Below are 19,232 nucleotides of genomic sequence, written 5' to 3'. Positions count from 1 at the left end.
GATTTTGGGTGCAGGAGGGAGCTCCGGGCTGGTGCAGAATCTTGGGGTGCAGGAGAGGGTGAGGGGTGTGGGCTCTGGGAGGGAGTTTGGTGCAGGAGAGGGCTTTGGGCTGGGGCAGGAAATTGGGGTGCAGGAGGGGGTGCAGGGTCTGGGAGGGAGTTTGGGTGCAAGAGGGGGTTCTGACCTGGGGCAGGGGGTTTGGGTGCGGGAGGGGATGTGAGGTACAGGCTCTGGCCGGCAGATGCTTACTACAGCTGGCTCCCGGCTGGCGGCGCAGCAGGGCTCAGGCAGGTTGCCTGCATGCTGTGGCCCCACACCACTGCCGGAAGTGGCCGGCTGCTGGCACATCTCTGCATGCCCCTTTGGGAGGAGGGGGACAGTGGGCCTGCAAGCACTGCCTCTGCAGCTCCCATTGGCCGGTTTCTGGCCAATGGGATTTGTGAGGATGGTGGTGAGGGCGGGCACAGCATGCGGAACCGCTTCCCACCCGCCAGGGGCGTGCAGAGACATGTCAGCACCAGCCAGCCACTTCTGGGAGCAGCGTGGGGCCACGGCAGGCAGGCAGCCTGCCTGAGTGCCCCGCTGCGCTGCAGGACTTTTAGCAGCGAGGACAGAAATATTAGTCATGGCAGGCCGGACAGAAATGTTAGACGGGCCGGATCCGGCCCACGGGCTGTATTTTGCCCACCCCTGTCTTAGCTGTTCCTTGGCTGTCACTGATATGGCAAGAAAAACTGTAAATTATCTATTTTTTCTGACTTTTCTGCAACCCTCTCCTTAGTGTTGATTAGAGCTGGCTGGAAATGTTTTTCCAAAATGTTTTTCATCAGAAGTGTTGATTTGTCAAGACTGAAATTTTTTATGGGAAAGGATCAGTTTCGACTAATTTCTTGATTAAAAACAATTAGGAAAAAATTTTCAAAATTGTCTGAATATCTGACTGATAACTTTGAAATGAAAAATTCAGGTTTTTTGGTTTGAATTACTTTTTGGTTTGAAATTTTAGCTAAGTGTAGTAAAAAAAATTAACATTGAAATTTAAACAAAATATTTAGAAAATATGTAAACAAACTTTTGATTGACCCAAATTACGTTGTTGGTTTTTTGTATTGTCAGGTTATGAAAATTTGAGATTTCGACTGATTCAGAATAAGAAATATTTTTGAAATCTTGGCAATTTTCAAAGGAAGGGAAAAACATCTTTCCCCAGATCTAATATTGAAGGTGTGGTAGGCTGTGCACTAGTAATTCAAGATAAGTTCAGTTATTGTATGTGAAAATGATCAGACTTGGGTTCTGATCCTGCTTTAGTTCTTGCAATGGGATTTTAAAGAATACACGGTTGGGCCCTAAGTGTGTTTTTTGGTTCTTGCAGCTAAATACCATTACTCTTGTTGCTTCTTTCGGCCTTCTTTGAGTCACCATTAATGCTGCCCATTCAAAAAGGTCAAGAAACATAATGGTGATGATTATCCAGTGGCATGAGAGAGATTATCCACTGTCACAAAATTCAATACAGCTCAAAAACAATTTTTTCTAATGTAAATCCTCTGATTCCGGATTCAATGTTCTATGTATTATTGGACAATTTTCTTGGGGCAAACTAGTTCCCAAAATTTGTAACAAAATTGTGGTACTATCTTATTCTGATACTCTTTTACTGAGAATGAGAGGCTGAGTTGCCTTGGTCAGTGCTCTAAGCAGGAGAGTACAATTTTAAAGTATGGATAGGGAAAAATCCCTTTTTTCCCCTCCATAACTGTGGTCTTGATTTTGCTGCTTCTGTAGGAACTGGATTCTTTTGGCAATTCAGCAGTAACAATGAAATACATTGAAGATAGCCTGGGAGCATGAAATGATACTTAAAGTGACATTTTACAGAGCAGTCAATTTTAAGCCACTCTTGTTTTTTCTTCCCCTGGTAATGATTTCTACCATGTCATCTTTATTATTAATTTGCTTCTGTATGGAACATGTAAAAGTTTATTGTTTAATTTTTGAACATGACTCATCTTTAATGGATAATCACTGATTGATGTGAAATGTTACAGAATAAAAGTTGTGCTTATATTAGTTCAATGGGAATATATAAATCTGTGAAAATTATTCTATCCGCTACTCTGTGAATATACAAAATGGCACTGGGAATTGATATATTTGGAGAGAGAAATATATCTCATATATATCATTATATATATCATTTTATATCTTAAGAAATTTAATAAATAATCTCAATAATTGAAGAAAACTTATAATAGAGCATGGTCAGTAATTTGGTGGCAAAGCATGGTAGCAACTTTGTAGAAGGGACACTGGGATCTCAATTGCCTTGTGGCTTTGAAGTATATCTGAAGGGTAACATAGGTGAGGGGTTGGCAGCATTCTTAATGTCTTGCTTATTTGAGAGTAGAGATGATTTGTTTTTCACAACAATGTTGGTATGGGTGTTAGTGGAATCCAGTATTCTTCCACACTGAGATGTCTGGCGTATGCAAAGAAAGTGAAGATGGCAGTGGTGTTCTACGGAGGAATAAAATGGTAGCTCTGGAATGACAGGTTGGAAAGGAGCTTGAGGCCAGATTTCTGCCTGGGCCTGGTTTGCTTGACAAAGGGCAGCCTCCAGTTTGAAATTGGCGGAGGGAGAGATGAGGACCAATAGTAAACCTTGGATTTGAGAGAACATAGGGGGATACAAATTATGATGATGGATATGGATGTGAGTACGAGGCTGTATTTTATAACATTGACTCTTGGGAGTTGGGGAGGGTACAAAGGTAAATGAGAATTTGTGCATGAAAGCTTAAAACCACTTTCCAGAAACATTCTTCTAGTAAAACTCATTTTATTTATTTAGATTTGTACATAAGTTTAAAAAATGTATATGCACATGCTCTAGGTTCCCTTGTCATGATCTTCTAATACAACAAACTTAATATTCAAACATAACTAACGTGTAGCTTGACTGCCCAAATGTTTGCTGAAAGCAAGTGCAAAAGAGCAACTGCAGGTATAAAGAATAAGCAAGATAAGCTTCCTAAGAGAAGGAGAGTGGCAAATCCACTGAGCTATATAGTCTAAATTACTGTATTTAGTGCATTGGAACTCTATGTGCACCTGAGACAGACAAATAGAAGTGAATTCATTAAATAATTTAAATGGATATTTTTTCAGAGGAAAATTGATATTTTTCAGCTCTAATAACTACAAATGGTCAGCACCTTGAAGATCTTGTGTTTTGTTTTGTTTTTTTGCCTTATCTGAAACATATCTCTGAACAGAACTGTTTCCAGTTATGACGTATTGGATCAATATTTCTTACATTTTTGTATTGAATCATACTGCTAGTTAGGCCATCATGTTATTCCCTCATGCCTGAATCCACTGGAGGTATTAAGGAACAAACATTCCAATTTTTGGCTATGTCAGACTATGGCTGTAACCTCATCAAATATAGCAATCCTTGATGGTTTTCCAAACTTAAGTAGGAAATTCAGACCCTTTAAAATGTAGTATAAAAGCCACAAATGAGAGGCAGGATGATAATTAGAAAACAAAAAGACTCAAAAGATTTTGAAAATAATTTTTTTGAGATGTGGGATTGGAGGATTCATTTAGCGGAGTATACACTATGTGCAAAATGGGTGGCAATGCTAATTGAAGCCTTCTAGCTTGTTGTGATGTCTCAGCTCTGTTCCTTGCAAAATTCATAAACACAGCTGGCTCAATGTATAAGTGAGACTGCTTCTCTGAACAGATGCTCTTCAGAAGCTTATTTAATACTGGATGGCTTCTGATTTCATTGCTAGTAAGCATATGACATCGTTCAATTTTTAAGTCAGCATCTAGACTTGTCAAGTTAAAGGGAGAACTGCAAGAAGGATTATACGCTCTGCAAAAGTATACATGTTAAAGTTCTGAAAACAATACTACTGTAGTATATTTAGTCTACAGTGTAATCTTAGACTAAGATTTCCAAATGGGTCCGCATCGCCATTCAAAATTTTTTGGGGATCCACAAATGAAAAAAGGTTCAAAACCACTGCACTAGCAGAATGTTGTGTTCTGGGGTGGAGATGTGGGGTGGTGTGAGAGGAGGGTTGAACTTAGGAAGGAAAAGTTTTACATTTTAAAAATATTTGTTTTCACTGAACTTTATTTCCATGAAAATATTTATATTCATGAAAGATTCTGCAATCTTTCTTCCCACTCTGCATAGCTCCCCGCCTCCTGATGTGATTAAATATTGTAACAGCCTGTTTCATTTGTTTTCACTTTGATTCTGAGACTGGTATGTTCCAAGAACCTGACATTTACAAAGAGAAAACTAATGCAAATGTTAATGAAAATACAGCAGAAGCTCTCTCTTTGTGGTTTTAAGATATAAATAAATGAAAAGTAAAATTTGTATATTTGATTCACTTAGTTCTTAAAAAATAAAAACCGTCTCGTATTTGAGAGACAGATTAGCCAGAAAAGTGACCAAACAACACTGTAAACTGTTCTTTCACGGTGGAGGGGTCAGGGATCACAGAACGAGAAGAAAAAACGAGGAGTTCTGTACAGGGGCTGTCCCTCCCTGTTGTTGCTCTGGGATGCCTTTTCTCTGGTAGGCACCCTGGAGTTTTGATTTGGGATAGCTCAGTGGTTTGAGCATTGGCCTGCTAAACCTAGGGTTGTGAGTTCAATCCTTGAGGGGGCCATTTAGGGATCTGGGGCAAAAATCTTTGGGGATTGGCCCTGCTTTCAGCAGGGGGTTGGACTAGATGACTTCCTGTGGTCCCTTCCAGCCCTGATATTCTGTGATTCTATGACTTGACTTGGCTGGGGAGGTGAGTGCAGGCATGGAGGTACAGAATTCACATAGGTGCAGGCATCTGAAGCCTGGGGAACAATACCATAGATAGCAGCTTTGTCCATACTACTTCCCAAATCCCTGCAGAGCTTCAGCAGCAGGGCTTTCAGGGGGTTGAATGAGAAAAGGGATGGTGCTCTTACTTCTCCCTCCTGCATCCCCTGCCTGGCCTCTGTGCTCAATTAAGTTACAGGGTAGAGCAGGGCCTTTGATACTGTCTTTGCTTTCTGGATAGAAGAGTACACTCAGAAACATGTATTTGCTACAACTTTTAATTTAAATTAATGTTTAATTCTGTCGCTTGTCAGAATGTACTGTACTTTGGGTCTTTTGTAGGGGACAATTTGCAGGTGCAAGTTGTTGGATTGTGTGGTTTATTTGCTCTGCCTTTCCCCTTTATTTTTGCTGTGTTTCCCTTTCCTCTGATACTTTTATTTTCTGTTAATTTTCGTTAGTTGGCTTTTTGGTTTGATGTTGACAAAAACCATTTTTTTAGTTTGGCTTTTTTTATTCCAGTGCCTTAGGATGTGCAGCATATGTCCTGCTAAGCAGCCTTCATATGGATTTACCAGGGAATTGTGGGTAATCTACTCCAGCGGTCTAACTGTGGGCTCTAAGCTTTGCTGGAGCTGCTCCTTTAGTTCACTTCATTAACAGAACATTATCCCCGCCCCCAGCCTGGGAATGCTAACAACCTGGGTTCTGTTCCCAATATCAACATCTCCCTCTAAATTAATTATAATTAAACTCAGAGAAAATGATGGCATCCTGACATAAGAAAGAAGTGAGCAAGGACAAAATGCTAAGTAAGTTTTAATAGTTAATAAACACCCTAAAATTGAATCAGCAAGGGAGAAAAGCAAAGTCAAGAGAGAGCGTTTTAAATCTGTTCATGTGAACTGGCTTGGATAGCGGCTTTTATGGTATACTTTAGGATAGTGTGGTGTCCCTTGACTAGGGATATGAAAACCTCAGTGTTACTGCATAGCTTTGATATGCCATGATATTTAAAATAATAGGCCCATATTTAGCAATCATGATGACTGTGGATAGGCTCATTCAGAGTGTTAAGTAATATAGCTATATTAAGTGAAGTATTTCTATGCTTTACTAGTTTCCTTGCCCTGTGTTTGGTATGTTTCTTTGCAGGCTGTTTTTACTCCCTGTTCCTTACCTTGCATGCGTGTCTTTAAATATTAATGGGGTCCCAAGGCTGTGCATGTTTGTTCTTCACAACAGCAGCAAGGATAGAACTCAGATCTTTCTGCTCCAAAAGCCAAACAAATCCAACCAGACTCCTAGCATTTGAGCTAACAGAGAACCTCTATTAGTTGTTTGCAGAACAAGGCCAATGGCAGAAGTGAGTAGTAGTTCTGATGATCTACTGTAGAGACCAGCGGTACATATACACTAGCCAAGTTATTACAATATTCATTCTGTCCTAGTTAATTGTTCTTAAATGAGAAACTCTATTTTAGGCCTCCAATTTATGTTGTTGTTTTTTAAATAAAAGGATGTGGAGTACATGGGAGGAAATGAGTTTAAAACCCTAATCCAATCAGAAATTAAGAAAAACTTAAATTAAAACTGATTTTTGATTTAAAAAAAATTAGGTAAACATTTGACTACAGTGTTGGAAACACAAACACAATAGGATTATATGAAGTGCCTGAGAATAAAAGAAGCAAAAATGACTAGAAACAAAAATGGGTGAGAATCTTTTATTTGGACCAACTTCTGTTGGTGAAAGAGATACGATTTCAAGCTCCACAGAGCTTTTCTTGAAACAAGTGAAACTGATCAGCTTATTTTTACAACCCAAGCCAAATGAAAGGCAAAAAAGTAAAGAGTATATTTGGTGAAAAGTAGATTAAATATTTAAAAATGAAGTTGCTGTGGGAGAGATGGCTTTAATTATCCTTTGCATTTCTCCTATTCCTGGCCCAGTCCCTGGCATTTGTTATAGCAAACTCAGCATTCTCAGGTGGACCATGACTCCCAAGATGCTGGTCTTGCAGCTAACCATGCTCTGAGTGTGCCTGATACACTGGGGGTTGGCAGAGAGACTTTATGCTGATTCTACACTACCTGGGGAACTCCCCTTTCACGTTGTACCTCCTTTATAGCCTCTTTACAACGTGAAAGAGAAAATTGTGTGGATGATTTTTCTCTGGACAGTGTCTCTTTAATCTTTCTCAGTCATGATAATACTTCTTTTTGGGTTTGTCGTGCAAGGGGTTAGTGTCTCACAACATTTTAAATAAAAAACTAGAGCGATATAAAATAAACATGGTGCATGTTAAATTAATTAAAAACTGGCTAACTGATAGGTCTCAAAATGTAACTGTAAATTGGGAATTGTCATCACGTGGGTCTGTTTCCAGTGGTTTCCCGGTGTTTAACATCTTTATCAATGACCTGGAGTAAAATAAAATAATCTCTGATAAAGTTTGCCAATTAGACACAAATTGGGGGAGTGGTAAATAAGGAAGAGGACAAGTCACTGATTCAGAGCAATCTAGATCACTTGCTAAACTGGGTGCAAGCAAACAATATGCATTTTAATATGGGTAAATGTTTACATCTGGCAACAAAGAATGTAGCCCATACTTAGAAGATGGAGGACTCTGTCCTAAGAAGCCGTGACTCTGAAAAAGATTTGAGGGGAAGGGGGGAGGATAATCAGCTGAACATGATCTCCCAGTGTGATGCCATGGCCAAAAGAATTAATGCGCTCCTGTGATGTATAAACAGGGTAATTTCAAGTAGGAGTAGAGAGGTTATTTTACTTCTGTATTTGGGGTTGATGCAACTGCTGCTGGAATCCTGTGTCCAGTTTCGGTGCCTAGAGTTCAAGAAGGATGTTGATAATTTGGAGAGGATTCAGAGAAGAGCCATGAGACTGATTAAAGAATTAGAAAACTTGCCTTATAGTAATAGGAGAATGTTAAGGTGTGCTTGATTACAATCTATAAGTACCTACGTGGGGAACAAATATTTAATAATGGGCTCTTGAATCTATCAGAGAAAGGCAGAACACAATCCATTGGCTGGAAGTTGAAGTTAGACAAACTCAGATGTGAAAGAAGGCAAAAATTTTAACAGTGAAAGTAATTAACCATTGGAACAATTTACCAGCATCATCACTGATAATTTTAAAGTAGAGATTGGATATTTATTCTAAAAGATCTGCTGTAGGAATTATTTTGTGGGCATTCTCTGGCCTATGTTATACAGGAGGTCAGAGGAAATGGTCACAAAGGTTCCTTCTGTTCTTTGAATCTATGAATATGAATAATATTTGCAACTAGGCAGAAAATAGAAATCTGTCATGTACATTAAAGCTACTGGCATTTTAGATATAGATTCAAAAGATAGAGACACTGATACATCAGAAAAAATAATTATACTTACTTTTTAAGCAATTGTAAAATAGACTTAATATAGTGATACCATTGAAAGGTCTGCCACGGTTTCCATTATAAATCATGTTTCACAGGTTTTTACTACCCAGATGTTTCCAACTCCAGTTAGGCACAGATCAGTGTGCATATAAGAGGCAATTTTTAAAAATAAAAAGCAAACCATGTAGATTCAGCTGTTTTAAAATAGGTTAATAAAATATTTAATCTGAGAAATTAGGAATGAAAAAGACCAATTTTGGCATCTACAACTTCCCGCACCTAGGACTGAATAGTTCCCTATGCTACATTTTTAATGCAATAGAGTTTTCTTTATATGATGGTTCTGACTTTTTGGGTACAACAGTAGCCCCATCTCCTATAAAAATAAATAAATAGAGGGTGAAAAAAATCTAACTATTAACAAATGTAATTGTGTAGGTTGTTTTATAGGAAAAATAAATAGAATTGTGAAAGATAATCATGTTGTACAAGCAGCTGCTGAGCATGAATGCTATATATTACAGTATCTAAAACATAAAACATTCTAGTCTATGAAATACCTTACACAGAGAAAGGACAGAGGAAGTTGAGAGTATAACCTAGGAAATTCTTGGGATCAGGGGAGCTGGGAGGATGAGGATGGAAAAGAGTACCAAAGTGAAACTCCTGCTTCCTTCATGGAAACTCTTGTACTACAATAGTAAGAACTCTGGATAATCTTATACCATATTAAATGGATCATCTTGCCATCCTTAACTTGTCTTTACCGTGTCCAAGTCTTCTCCAGAAGAGGGCCACTTTGTCCTTAAAGTGGCACTCAATTCTTACAATACATATGAACATATTTATTTAGTCTCTGTTGTTTGTAATATCTTCTCCAGATCTCGAGAACAAAATTTCTTTCCTGACCAATTCTATTCTTCACTTTGGGAAATGTTTTTTGTTCTCTTTCTAGCCCTTTTTATTTTTTTAGCAAAATTGCACAGTCTCAGTTCATGGGATACAAAATCTTTACGTATGAAGCAGGCGAGCAGTATAAAAAAATGCTAAGCTTTTCCAGAGAAGGAAAATGAAACAGTAACAGGCAAGTTCATCCCTGCCCCAACCCTTGTACTCTTCCTATTCATGGGCTCCCCTAAACCTGACCCCTAGTGCAGGCTACGGTAGGTCTCTGGGCCATCTTAGCTTATGCTCCCTGCTGCCAGGCACCCATGATCATTGCAGGAGTGAGAAATTTCAGGAGTGCGGGACTTCCCCACCCATACCCCCTCCAGTCCCGATATGCCCCAGGATACCCTCTATGTTGGAGGCTTCTAAGGGGGTGGCACAGAATTGGCAGATATGGCTTTGTGTTTAGCACAGAGGCTTGCTTTGCTGGTGCTATTTATCTGTGTGTGGGAATGAGCTTGCACCTGCAGTACTGCCCCCCTATGCATGAACAGTGCTGGTGCAAAGGGGTGTAAGGCAAAGCTGTATCTGGCCCTGCCATTTGGTACTAAAAGGCCCGTCTGTAAAGCTGGTTCAAACACTACAGCGTTCCATTGCAGACACAATGGAAAAATAAACTGGAAGAGCTGCCAGCAATGCAACAGTATCCAGGGCTTTGCTGCTAGCTGGTCTCCACATGCGGCACTCCTCTCTGCTCTCGTTTTCTGCCTGTCAGGTTTGAGAGCCAAAATTTCTCTCCTAACTGTAAATGAATATGACGAATACTTATAGCAGGGCAGTTTGCAATGTTATAGTTAAAGGTCTGTCAGAGGTTCCGTTATAAAACACTTGGCTGCGGCTCGGCGTATGCCAGGCCTTAGCCTGCAAGAGGTTTTACTGTTAAATTTAAGAAAAAAAGATAAATCCATTTGGCTGTTCCTGGGTTGCAGGAGCAGAGATAAACAGCAATGTCAGTTACTTTTGTTTGCTCCTATACCACAGAAAATACCTATTTCCCCCCTCCTTTTAATTCCTTCTTTGCCTGATAGGGTGTTCAAACGTCACACCAAGGAGCAGTAAGGCTCCATCCTGCAAAGTGCTGAGTTCCCTGGCCCTGAGCCAGGGAAACAGCACCAGAAAAGCACAAGAATAGTCCTATGAATTCAACAGGATTCTTTGTGCGCTTAAAGTTGAGTGTGTGCTTAAGTGCTGTGCTGTGCTGGACTGGGGACAGAGAGCCCAGCGCCTTGCAGGGATGAGCTCTTGGTGAACCTCTAGGGAAGGAAGGAAAAATATTTCCCCTTCCTGGAAGGGGAGCATCGGAGTTGTCCGTCCTGAAGGGAGGGCTTCATGAGTGAAGCAGACTTTTAAAAGCCAGTAGTTGGGCTAGTGGAGAGGCCCTTGTTTTCTAGGAGGAATATGTCATCTCTGGAGCCAGATCGCCTCTTTCTAGGGCTGGCCTTCATGGAAGGGTTGAGACTGCAGGTACTCTGCTTTGGCACTGCTGGCCCCCTGGAAGCCAGAGGCATGGGTTGTGAGTTAACCCCTCTGTGAGGTCTGGACTAAAACTATTTCATATCTAGAACTGCATCATTCTTCACTTGGTGAATCTCAGTGATCAAGGTGGGACTTTTACACTCACTGAGCCTCAACTGAAGGCCTTCATCTCTCCAGCTGAGGAGGGCAGGAAGCATTTCTCCCAGGAGTCTATCAGTACTCATGTCTTGCATTGCTGACAGAGGGTTGCGAGAAACCAAGGCAATTTCAGCCACTACAAATCCAGGGGATGAGTCCGTTTCTCAAATTTGACCCTTCCTGCTCTCCACACATGCTGCAGCCTTGACATACAGGCCCCGCCTCCAAACAGCTTTGTACATGAAATAACTAAGCTATAAAACACTCACTGTTTTACTAGCATGGGAATCTTTCCCATAATGCATGCAGGGTGTGTCTCAGTCAAACAGAGGCTAGTTCTTGGGGAGTCGGGTGCTTGTTCTGGAGTTGCTGCTTTACTGACGCAGTATTGGCCTGGCAGATAGTTCTGCTTGCAGCTCTTGTTTTCACTGTAGTCTGTATCTAGGATGACCAGATGTCCCAATTTTATAGGGACAGTCTCGATATTTGGGGCTTTTTTTTATATGGGCTCCTATTACCCCCTACCCTGTTCCGATTTTTCACACTTGCGATCTCATCACCCTATCTGTATCATGCAGCATAAGCAGTGCCAGCTCCTTTCTTCCTCTGATGTAAATTTAAAGTACAAAACCCTAACCTGTTTAGATTTCACCTCATTCCCATAAAGCGGACTATATGTCTGTAGATTTATTGCATGGGTTGTAATATGTTCCCACCACATTCTGGTACAGGAGGAGAAGTCACGGCCTTGCAAAGCAAAACAAAGTCACCATCAGAGTGGGCTTTGAACAGATAGAGAATATCTGTTCTAAAGAAGTGCCCTGGCTGCCAGAATTCAGACCCCTTCCTTTCAGTGCAGCTGGTAAGAACTTTTAAGATAGTGCCTACGAGCAGCTGTTGTGTCAGGGCCTATCAAGTCTATAATTACTTTTTAATGCCAAAGAAATCCTTTCAACCCATTGTGCAGGTCTGGTGGTTAAAGCAGAGAATTGGGAGTCAGGACTCCTGGATTCTATTCACAGCTCTACCAATAATGTGTGATCTTGGGCATGTCAGTTAACCTCTCTGTGTCTCAGTGACAATGAGAGATGTGTCAGACATTCACATGCTACAGCATGGGGTGCAATGCAAACATTTAGGTAGACCGCAACAGACAAATGGATTTCGAGCCATTGCAATGCTGCTTTATTGGATGTATGTTGCTTATACAGGGGCAATCCAGGGTATATCTGCCTTCCTAAGACTATTTCCTTACCACATGTTCTAAGCAGGTGTTACGTGGACTTAAACTCATAAACTCTGGCAGTCTATATTTTATATACTGTAAACCTCTGCTCTTTTGCTTGCTGTGGAATGAATTCCTTACACCGCCTCACCATATTTCAGTGATTAAATAATAACTCTCAGACTGAAGAAAGTGACTGGACTTTGCCTAGTAATTCACACCTGGGTGAGTTGTTAGGCAAGAGACTGAAGATTGAGTGCCATTTATGGCATCCAGGCATAAATTATTACACAGTAACTCAAGCTCTGAAATGTTTCATTGCATGTAGGAGACAGAGTGAGAAGAAATATATTGCACAGCTGGCTGTGATCTATATGGCAATACACCTACCTCAAGGGGGTCAGACAACATCATGTAAGTCATGAGCATAGCTTGAAGGATTGTGATCTCATCAGATGAAGATGTCACTTTGAAGGTTGTGCTACTTTCTATATTGGAAGGAAATTGTAAGTCTTTATAACAAGTAACATGTTTTATTAAAATCAGGCATCAAATGTTAGTTTTTCCTCCTGCCTATTTCTTTCTTTAGTTTTTGTAAAAGTTGGCTTTGTTTAGAGAAAAATACTGGATTGATTAAAAAAGTTAATTCTGGTTTTAAAGAGATTACCGGTTCTAGAGTGATTCCCTATTCTTAAAGTGCTAGAGTTGGTAATAACTCTAGCACTGGGATGGACTTTGTAAACAGGCTGACAGTATTATGGACTCCGCTTTCAAAACATAATGAATAGATGATTGTGGCGTGAAAGGGTTGGGATTGTGACATTAGAGGGGATACAGCCAATTGCAGACTTAATTTAGCTTATGTGCACTGTGCCATCTTGTTGAAAGGGCTGTGGAAGTCAATACAAAATCCACATTTGTGCAAGCCATCTATTTACCCTAGAAGTGGGCTAGGTCAGCACAATTTTGAAGTGGCTCCAAACTTTGGTTGGACTATTCATATGAGCGAAGATACTGGCAGGGGAGCAAAATTCAGCCTGGGCAGAGGGCTAGCAGAACGTCCATGTACCAGTTAAGGCCCATTTATGCCTTATTTTGACAGCTGTTATGCTGGTGCTCTGTACAGGGGTGAATTTCATCCAGATGTGTGTGTCTGCAGGATTAGGTCCAATGCTAAGTGTAAGGGACTGTGGAAGACTTTGTTACGGCCTAGCTAGGGAACTTTCACTTTCTCGAGCTGAGAGGTTACTGTGGGACATAGATAGCTGCTTTGTTATTGTAGGAGATAGTTCTTGAAGGACATAGTTGCTGTGTTACTGCAGGATATAGAAAGTTCTTGAAGGACATAGCTGCTTTGCATGGCCCTTTGTCAGGTAGTAGAAAGCCCCCCTTTAAGAAGCACCTAATTCTATATTCATGAACTGTTTTTGTGTAGTGCTTATTAACGCTGAATGTCTGCCCCTCCGTTGGACTCCGTCTCAGGCAGAGCTCCGGTGTGCTGGGTTCCCCGCCTTCGTGACTGCAACGCTTGGAGTCCCCGATGCGGGTGGGTCACTAACCTTCAGTAAAGCCAATAACTCACAGCTGTATGTAAGCCTCATTTTTCTCAGAGTACTCCTGCCAGGCCTGTGGTGCTTCAAGCACCTTGGCCCAGAACACCAGGTAACTCACATTCAGATGCTTTGAACAGATCTCATCTTATGCAGAGTTAGCCTCAGCTCTATCACTGACAATAAAAACAGAATACGGCCAGTTTCCCAGTATCAGCTGAACAGCTGCCCTGTTTTTACATGGGAGATGAATGAATAATTTCCGTCAATTCTTTGTCTGTTTTGCCTCGAGAATGCATGTGTCACTTTTCATACTGTTGTGTCTTCAGCAAGAGATCAAGCCACGTCAAAAGGGAGGTGGGAATTAGAAGCATGCTGATCATTATATGTTTTTTCTGGCCAGTGTTAGAGATGCCAAGAGGGAAATAAATATGGTTCGAATTCTGCTCTCGGTTGCATTGCGGCAACCCGCTTCTTGACTTCAGTCAGGCCTTGGGTTTGCTGTTGGCAAAGACTAGGATCTGAACAACGCTGCAGCCTTCTTAGTGTGCGGGAGTCTCTGTATCATTGGAATTAATTTTTTTAAATTTATATTTTTAGGGCAGATTAAATGTTGGGTATGGCCACCTTAAGTATCCCTCTAATTAAAATGAAATCCCTCAAGGACTTTTAAAGCCAAAGAGGCATTACATATTTAAGGGATTTACAGAATGTATTGATCTGATCAGCTGTAGTGGCTCCTTACATTTATATATGATAGACTCTAATAGCATGCATTATTGACAAGGATAGCCATGTGAGTACTGAAGTGGCCATTTGGCTGAACATCTACTTATGTCAACTTAAATCCGTGACGTATTGAGGGCTATGCACAGCTGCTGTTACATCCATGTATTAATGATGTGCATGTAGGTTGTAGTAATAAGTTGGCATGTGTATTAGGTTGTAAAAAAGTTGCACAATCTGGCATCAGATCCTTTCACTACCTCAGTTTTCCCTTCTTGGAATTCCCAATAATGGCACCCAGCCTCTCATGGGAGACCAATAACATTGGGTTATTACAACGTCACAGCTCAAACATCAACTTAAATCAAAACAAGTCTTTCCCTGACTCCACGGTTTCTTCATCTCCTTGCTGGGCTCAAGAGCTTTTCCCAAAGCCCAGTTCCTGCTGCCTGGAGTTTCCTTAAGTCTCTTCCTCTTCAGGCTTCTGCTCCTGTCCCTCAATGGCTGGAGCAAGCTGCAGATCTGTTCATCTGGCTTGTGTGGAGAGACCCTTTGCTGGTTCTTTCTGATTCTGTGGGACCCTTTTTCTCCTCAGTGACAAAACAAGCTCCCTCCTATGGGATAATCCCTCCAACGAACAGCCACCTACATACTAGGTGATGCTGATCACCTGACTCAGCCAGTGGCCCAATCCCAAATCCATCACCCGGGGCCAGATAACTAGACACAGGTCAGGCCGAGCCCAGTTCTTTTAAAGGGCTAGCCCACCCTTTGACATAGGTGCTTTTATTATTTTTTAATGTGCTTCAAACTTGATCGTGTCCCACAGAAGCCAATTGGAGTTTTGCTGTTTGACTCCAGTGAGAACAGGCTCATGTCTGCTTTGATCTTCCCATTTTCTCCCCACACACTAGTTCACTCATACAGCTGATTCATTATTACCCATTAGTCCCTTTAAGGACCCATAAAGAAGGCAAAAAGGCCTCTCCTCTGAGTGATACCACTGATGTAAGCAGCTTCTGTACCCACCACGGGAAGCTCCTTCTAGGCTGTGGGCAAGCAGGGGATGGACTTGGACGGAGCTGGATCAGTCTTGGACCTTGGTGATTCTGTGCCACAGGGGCCATTGCAGCAAGGGTGCAATTTAAAGCAGCCCTCAACCTGGACTGGGGCATGGATTGGCCCCAGATAGTCCCAGCATAGGTGAAGCTTGAGCTTTTCCTGACAGGAATGGGGCCACTTGAGCTGCCCAAGAGTATTCAGCCCTTCTTTGCTGCAGTTGCTACCTTCTTGAAAGTGCACAAAAATGCCTTTGGGCCCAATTTGGCCAGGCTGGGTACTGGTCTAGCAGAATTTTTTTCTCCCAAAACTATTCAGGTTCCTAGGGTATGCTTCTCTAGGTATGGCAGGAAATGTTCTTGCTGAGCCTGTTGAGCATCTTGCTGTTGTTCCCTTGTAATAGAGGCAACAAAAGAGCATGTGTCTGCTCCGTTGGGCTGCCAGCATGTAGGCTACATTCTCCATGTTCCCCAGAGGGGGGGAAAAAGGCTTAGTTTGTCCATCTGTCACTCAGCTTTAAGGTAGTTGGTATCTTCCCCTTTCTTCAGAGAGGGATCCTCTCAATCCCACTGCTGATACCAACATATGGTGAAGCACACTCCCCCCTGGAGCACCCCTTACTGTCCGGGTGCAGTGTCACGAGTATCTTCAGTTCCAGTGCCTCCTGATGGCTGTTTGCCTCTGGCTCCAGACCTTCTGTGGCTCAGCCCTGTGGCCAAGTCACAGAGTTCAAATCCCTTCTGGGGTATCATGAACAAGAACAAAGAAATCTGAATCATTCTTCTGCCCCCTTGGGCAACTGAGGTCTTCTCTTTCTACTTGCAAAATCCCTATTGGGGCTTCCTCTGCTGTAGCCTACCATGCCCCCTATAGCATGCTTCCCTCTTTATCCTCCTGTTAAACCCTAACCCTAGCTCTGGATTTCCCTCCGCCAGAAAGACCTACCTCTTGGGGGGTGGGGGTGGATAAGAGAGAGAGAGTGTGTGGGTATGTCAACTGTCTAAATGGGCCATCTTGATTATCACTACAAAAGTTTTTTTTCTCCTGCTGATAATAGCTCATCTTCATTAATTAGCCTCTTACTCCATCTTTTCATGTTTTCTGTATATATATCTTCTTACTAGATGTTCCAATATATACATCCGATGAAGTGGGCTGTAGCCCATGAAAACTTATGCTCAAATAAATTTGTTAGTCTCTAAGATGCCACAAGTACTCCTGTTCTTTTTGCGGATACAGATTAACATGGCTGCTTCTCTGAAACCCGAGCTCCTTCAATCTACCTATTATGCCCAGGAGGTAATTAGCTATCCACCTCCCCAGGTTTAGAGCATGATTAACTGGGTGCATTTGCTAGCCTTGCAGGTGATGAGGGTTAAGCCCCATCATAATAAATCATTCTACATTTCTTCTCCTCCTTCCTAGCTGCTGGCACACTCCATCCCAGAGGTAGTGACATTTTAGTAATGCGTGAAGTGATCTATGCACATGCTGTCTATAAAACCCTATGGGTTGAAATGTACTAACTAAATAGAAGATATCTGTGCACAGAGGCATGTTGTGATAGGCCCATTCATAAAACAAATCCAAGCATGCGTACTATGCTAGTAAAGATAGTGCAGACTCCGGTTTTGAATGATCAGCTCTCACAAGATGTTACCATCAAATCTTGTATGTTACTACTTTTGTGCCACAGCAAATAAAACAAAACATAAACTCATCAGAGTCACCTCATAGTCACTGAAAAGGTAGACCTACCCTCTGGCCACAATATATAGTATTTCAAAATTGCTCTGTTAAATGTGCTTTGGCATCACTTGATTTAAAAGACCCTCAGTAGATTAACTGAGAGACAATGCAGCAGGGTGTTGAAGATTGTGTTGTCTAATAGAGGCAAAAAGTCCTTTGGCACCTTATAGACTAACAGACGTATTGGAGCATAAGCTTTACTCACTTTGTCATATTCACCCACAAAAGCTTATGCTCCAATACGTCTGTTAGTCTATAAGGTGCCACAGGACTCTTTGCTGCTTTTACAGATCCAGACTAACACGGTTACCCCTCTGATAGTTGTCTAATAGCTAGATCAGGGGAGTTGGCTTCTCTTACCAAGGCCTCGTCTGCACTAGATCTGGTTGGAAAAATTTTAACTAAACATTTTTTGGTTGTAATTTGTTGATTTCTTGAAATTGAAATGTTTTGTGGAGAAGGTTTGATTTTGATGAAGTTCTGACAGAACCCTACCTGCCATGCAGCATTACATTGCAAACCCACCGGGTTCCTGCTGGCTTACCCACCTGGCTCACTGGCAGCCTGCATGGCAGACTGATGCGGGGGCTGAAGAACCCAGAAGCCCTGGGGACCTGAAAATATCACACCTCTAACCACAGTAGTTGTGCTTGCAAAAACTCTGGTAGATACACTTATACCAGCAAAAAAGTCCTTTATTTCATTAGGAGAACTGGTATAAGCTATACAAGCAACAGCAGTCATTTGCTATATAAGCTGCATCTGTACTAGGAGGGTTTGTCCATATAGCTATATCCTTTCTAATGTAGACAAACCCTAGCTGGGCCACTGATCTCACTGTTTGACCTTGGGTAAGCCACCTATCTGTTGGTGTCTAATTACCACACCTGTAAATCAATTATAATAATACCTACCTACCATTGTAAAGTGCTTTCTAGTCTTTCGATAAAAAATGCTACACTTTGAAAGTGCAAAGTGTTATCATTAGGCCTACAAAAACATGCTCTATACAAGGTTTTAGATCTGGTTGACCTGCGTTCAGCACAGGTTGAAGGGAAATGTGAAAAGGTGATGTAAAGCTCACTTGTGCACTCTCTGAATCTTGGGGCTGCTGCAGAACCAGACCCCTTGTGCTAAGATAGAGCAGCCACAGCTGTGTTTTAACTTTCACTAGCTGCTATGCAGCCCTGAGGGGCCAAAAGCACATCTGAGGATTGGTGCAACAAAGGGACATTGGAGCTACACCGCCTTGCCTCTGGGCACGCCCTCTCTGCCAGCCGTGGTGTGTGGGTGTTGGCATAGAAGCCTCTACATGGATAGAGGATATCCCTTACACTGGGGTGATTCTCCCAGGGCCATATGCAGCAACTTTTGGGCTAGATTGCACTGGTGATGTGGTACAAAGTAAGTGCACTACACCCCAGAATCTGGTGCTATGAATTCTCACCCTGTCATAATAGGAAATATTTCTTAAAAGAAATAGGATTAGTTTTGTTCCCTAGCTATTTAAAAAAGAGAACACCAGCTATGACTCTGCACATCAGCTGCATTGATATGCAGAGGGGCACTACAAAAGTTCTGACATATTACATGTATCTGGTATTCAACAACCTCTTCACGCATTCTGATTTGCCTATGGAAATGCTCATAATCTCTCAGCAGAACAGCCAGCAATTCAGCTCTTGTTCACACAAGCCATATCAGAGTTGTTGGAGACACAAATAAGACCCAAATTTCAAACCTCATATACCATTGCAAACCCAAACGTATTTCCCCCCACCCCCAAGGTGTTCCTAGTAACAGCATCAAAGAGCTGCCAGATCTGAGACAGAACAAAGGGGCTCTGCTGAAAGAGGAAAAGTGGGCAGCATAGACAATAGCTGGAGAAGAGATGCTAGGTTTGACTACATGAATGCACCTTCATATTTATATCACTCAGCAGCAACTTCTCCCATTTAGGGCCTGACAAAAGAAGTCAACCTCTCTGTTATCATGCCCATGATAGTAGGGACCCTGGCTGTTGACTCGCTTTATCCCAGCTGTGTGATGACATGCCAGACAGAGTGTTAAGCAGTAGCTCATCCTACAGCCACGCCATCTTGTGT

At 41.8% G+C, this 19,232-nt stretch overlaps 1 protein-coding gene across 1 annotated transcript in view; it reads left to right on the top strand.

The window, feature by feature from the left end:
- The window catches only part of DYNLL2 (dynein light chain LC8-type 2), a 65,573-nt gene that overhangs the window by 6,335 nt on the left and 40,006 nt on the right, over positions 1–19,232 (top strand). The gene's annotated exons all lie outside the window — the stretch shown is intronic.

Source organism: Dermochelys coriacea, chromosome 17, assembly GCF_009764565.3.
Source record: "Dermochelys coriacea isolate rDerCor1 chromosome 17, rDerCor1.pri.v4, whole genome shotgun sequence".
NCBI classification, from domain to species: Eukaryota; Metazoa; Chordata; order Testudines; family Dermochelyidae; genus Dermochelys; species Dermochelys coriacea.
This window is presented reverse-complemented; position numbering and strand designations above follow the sequence as displayed.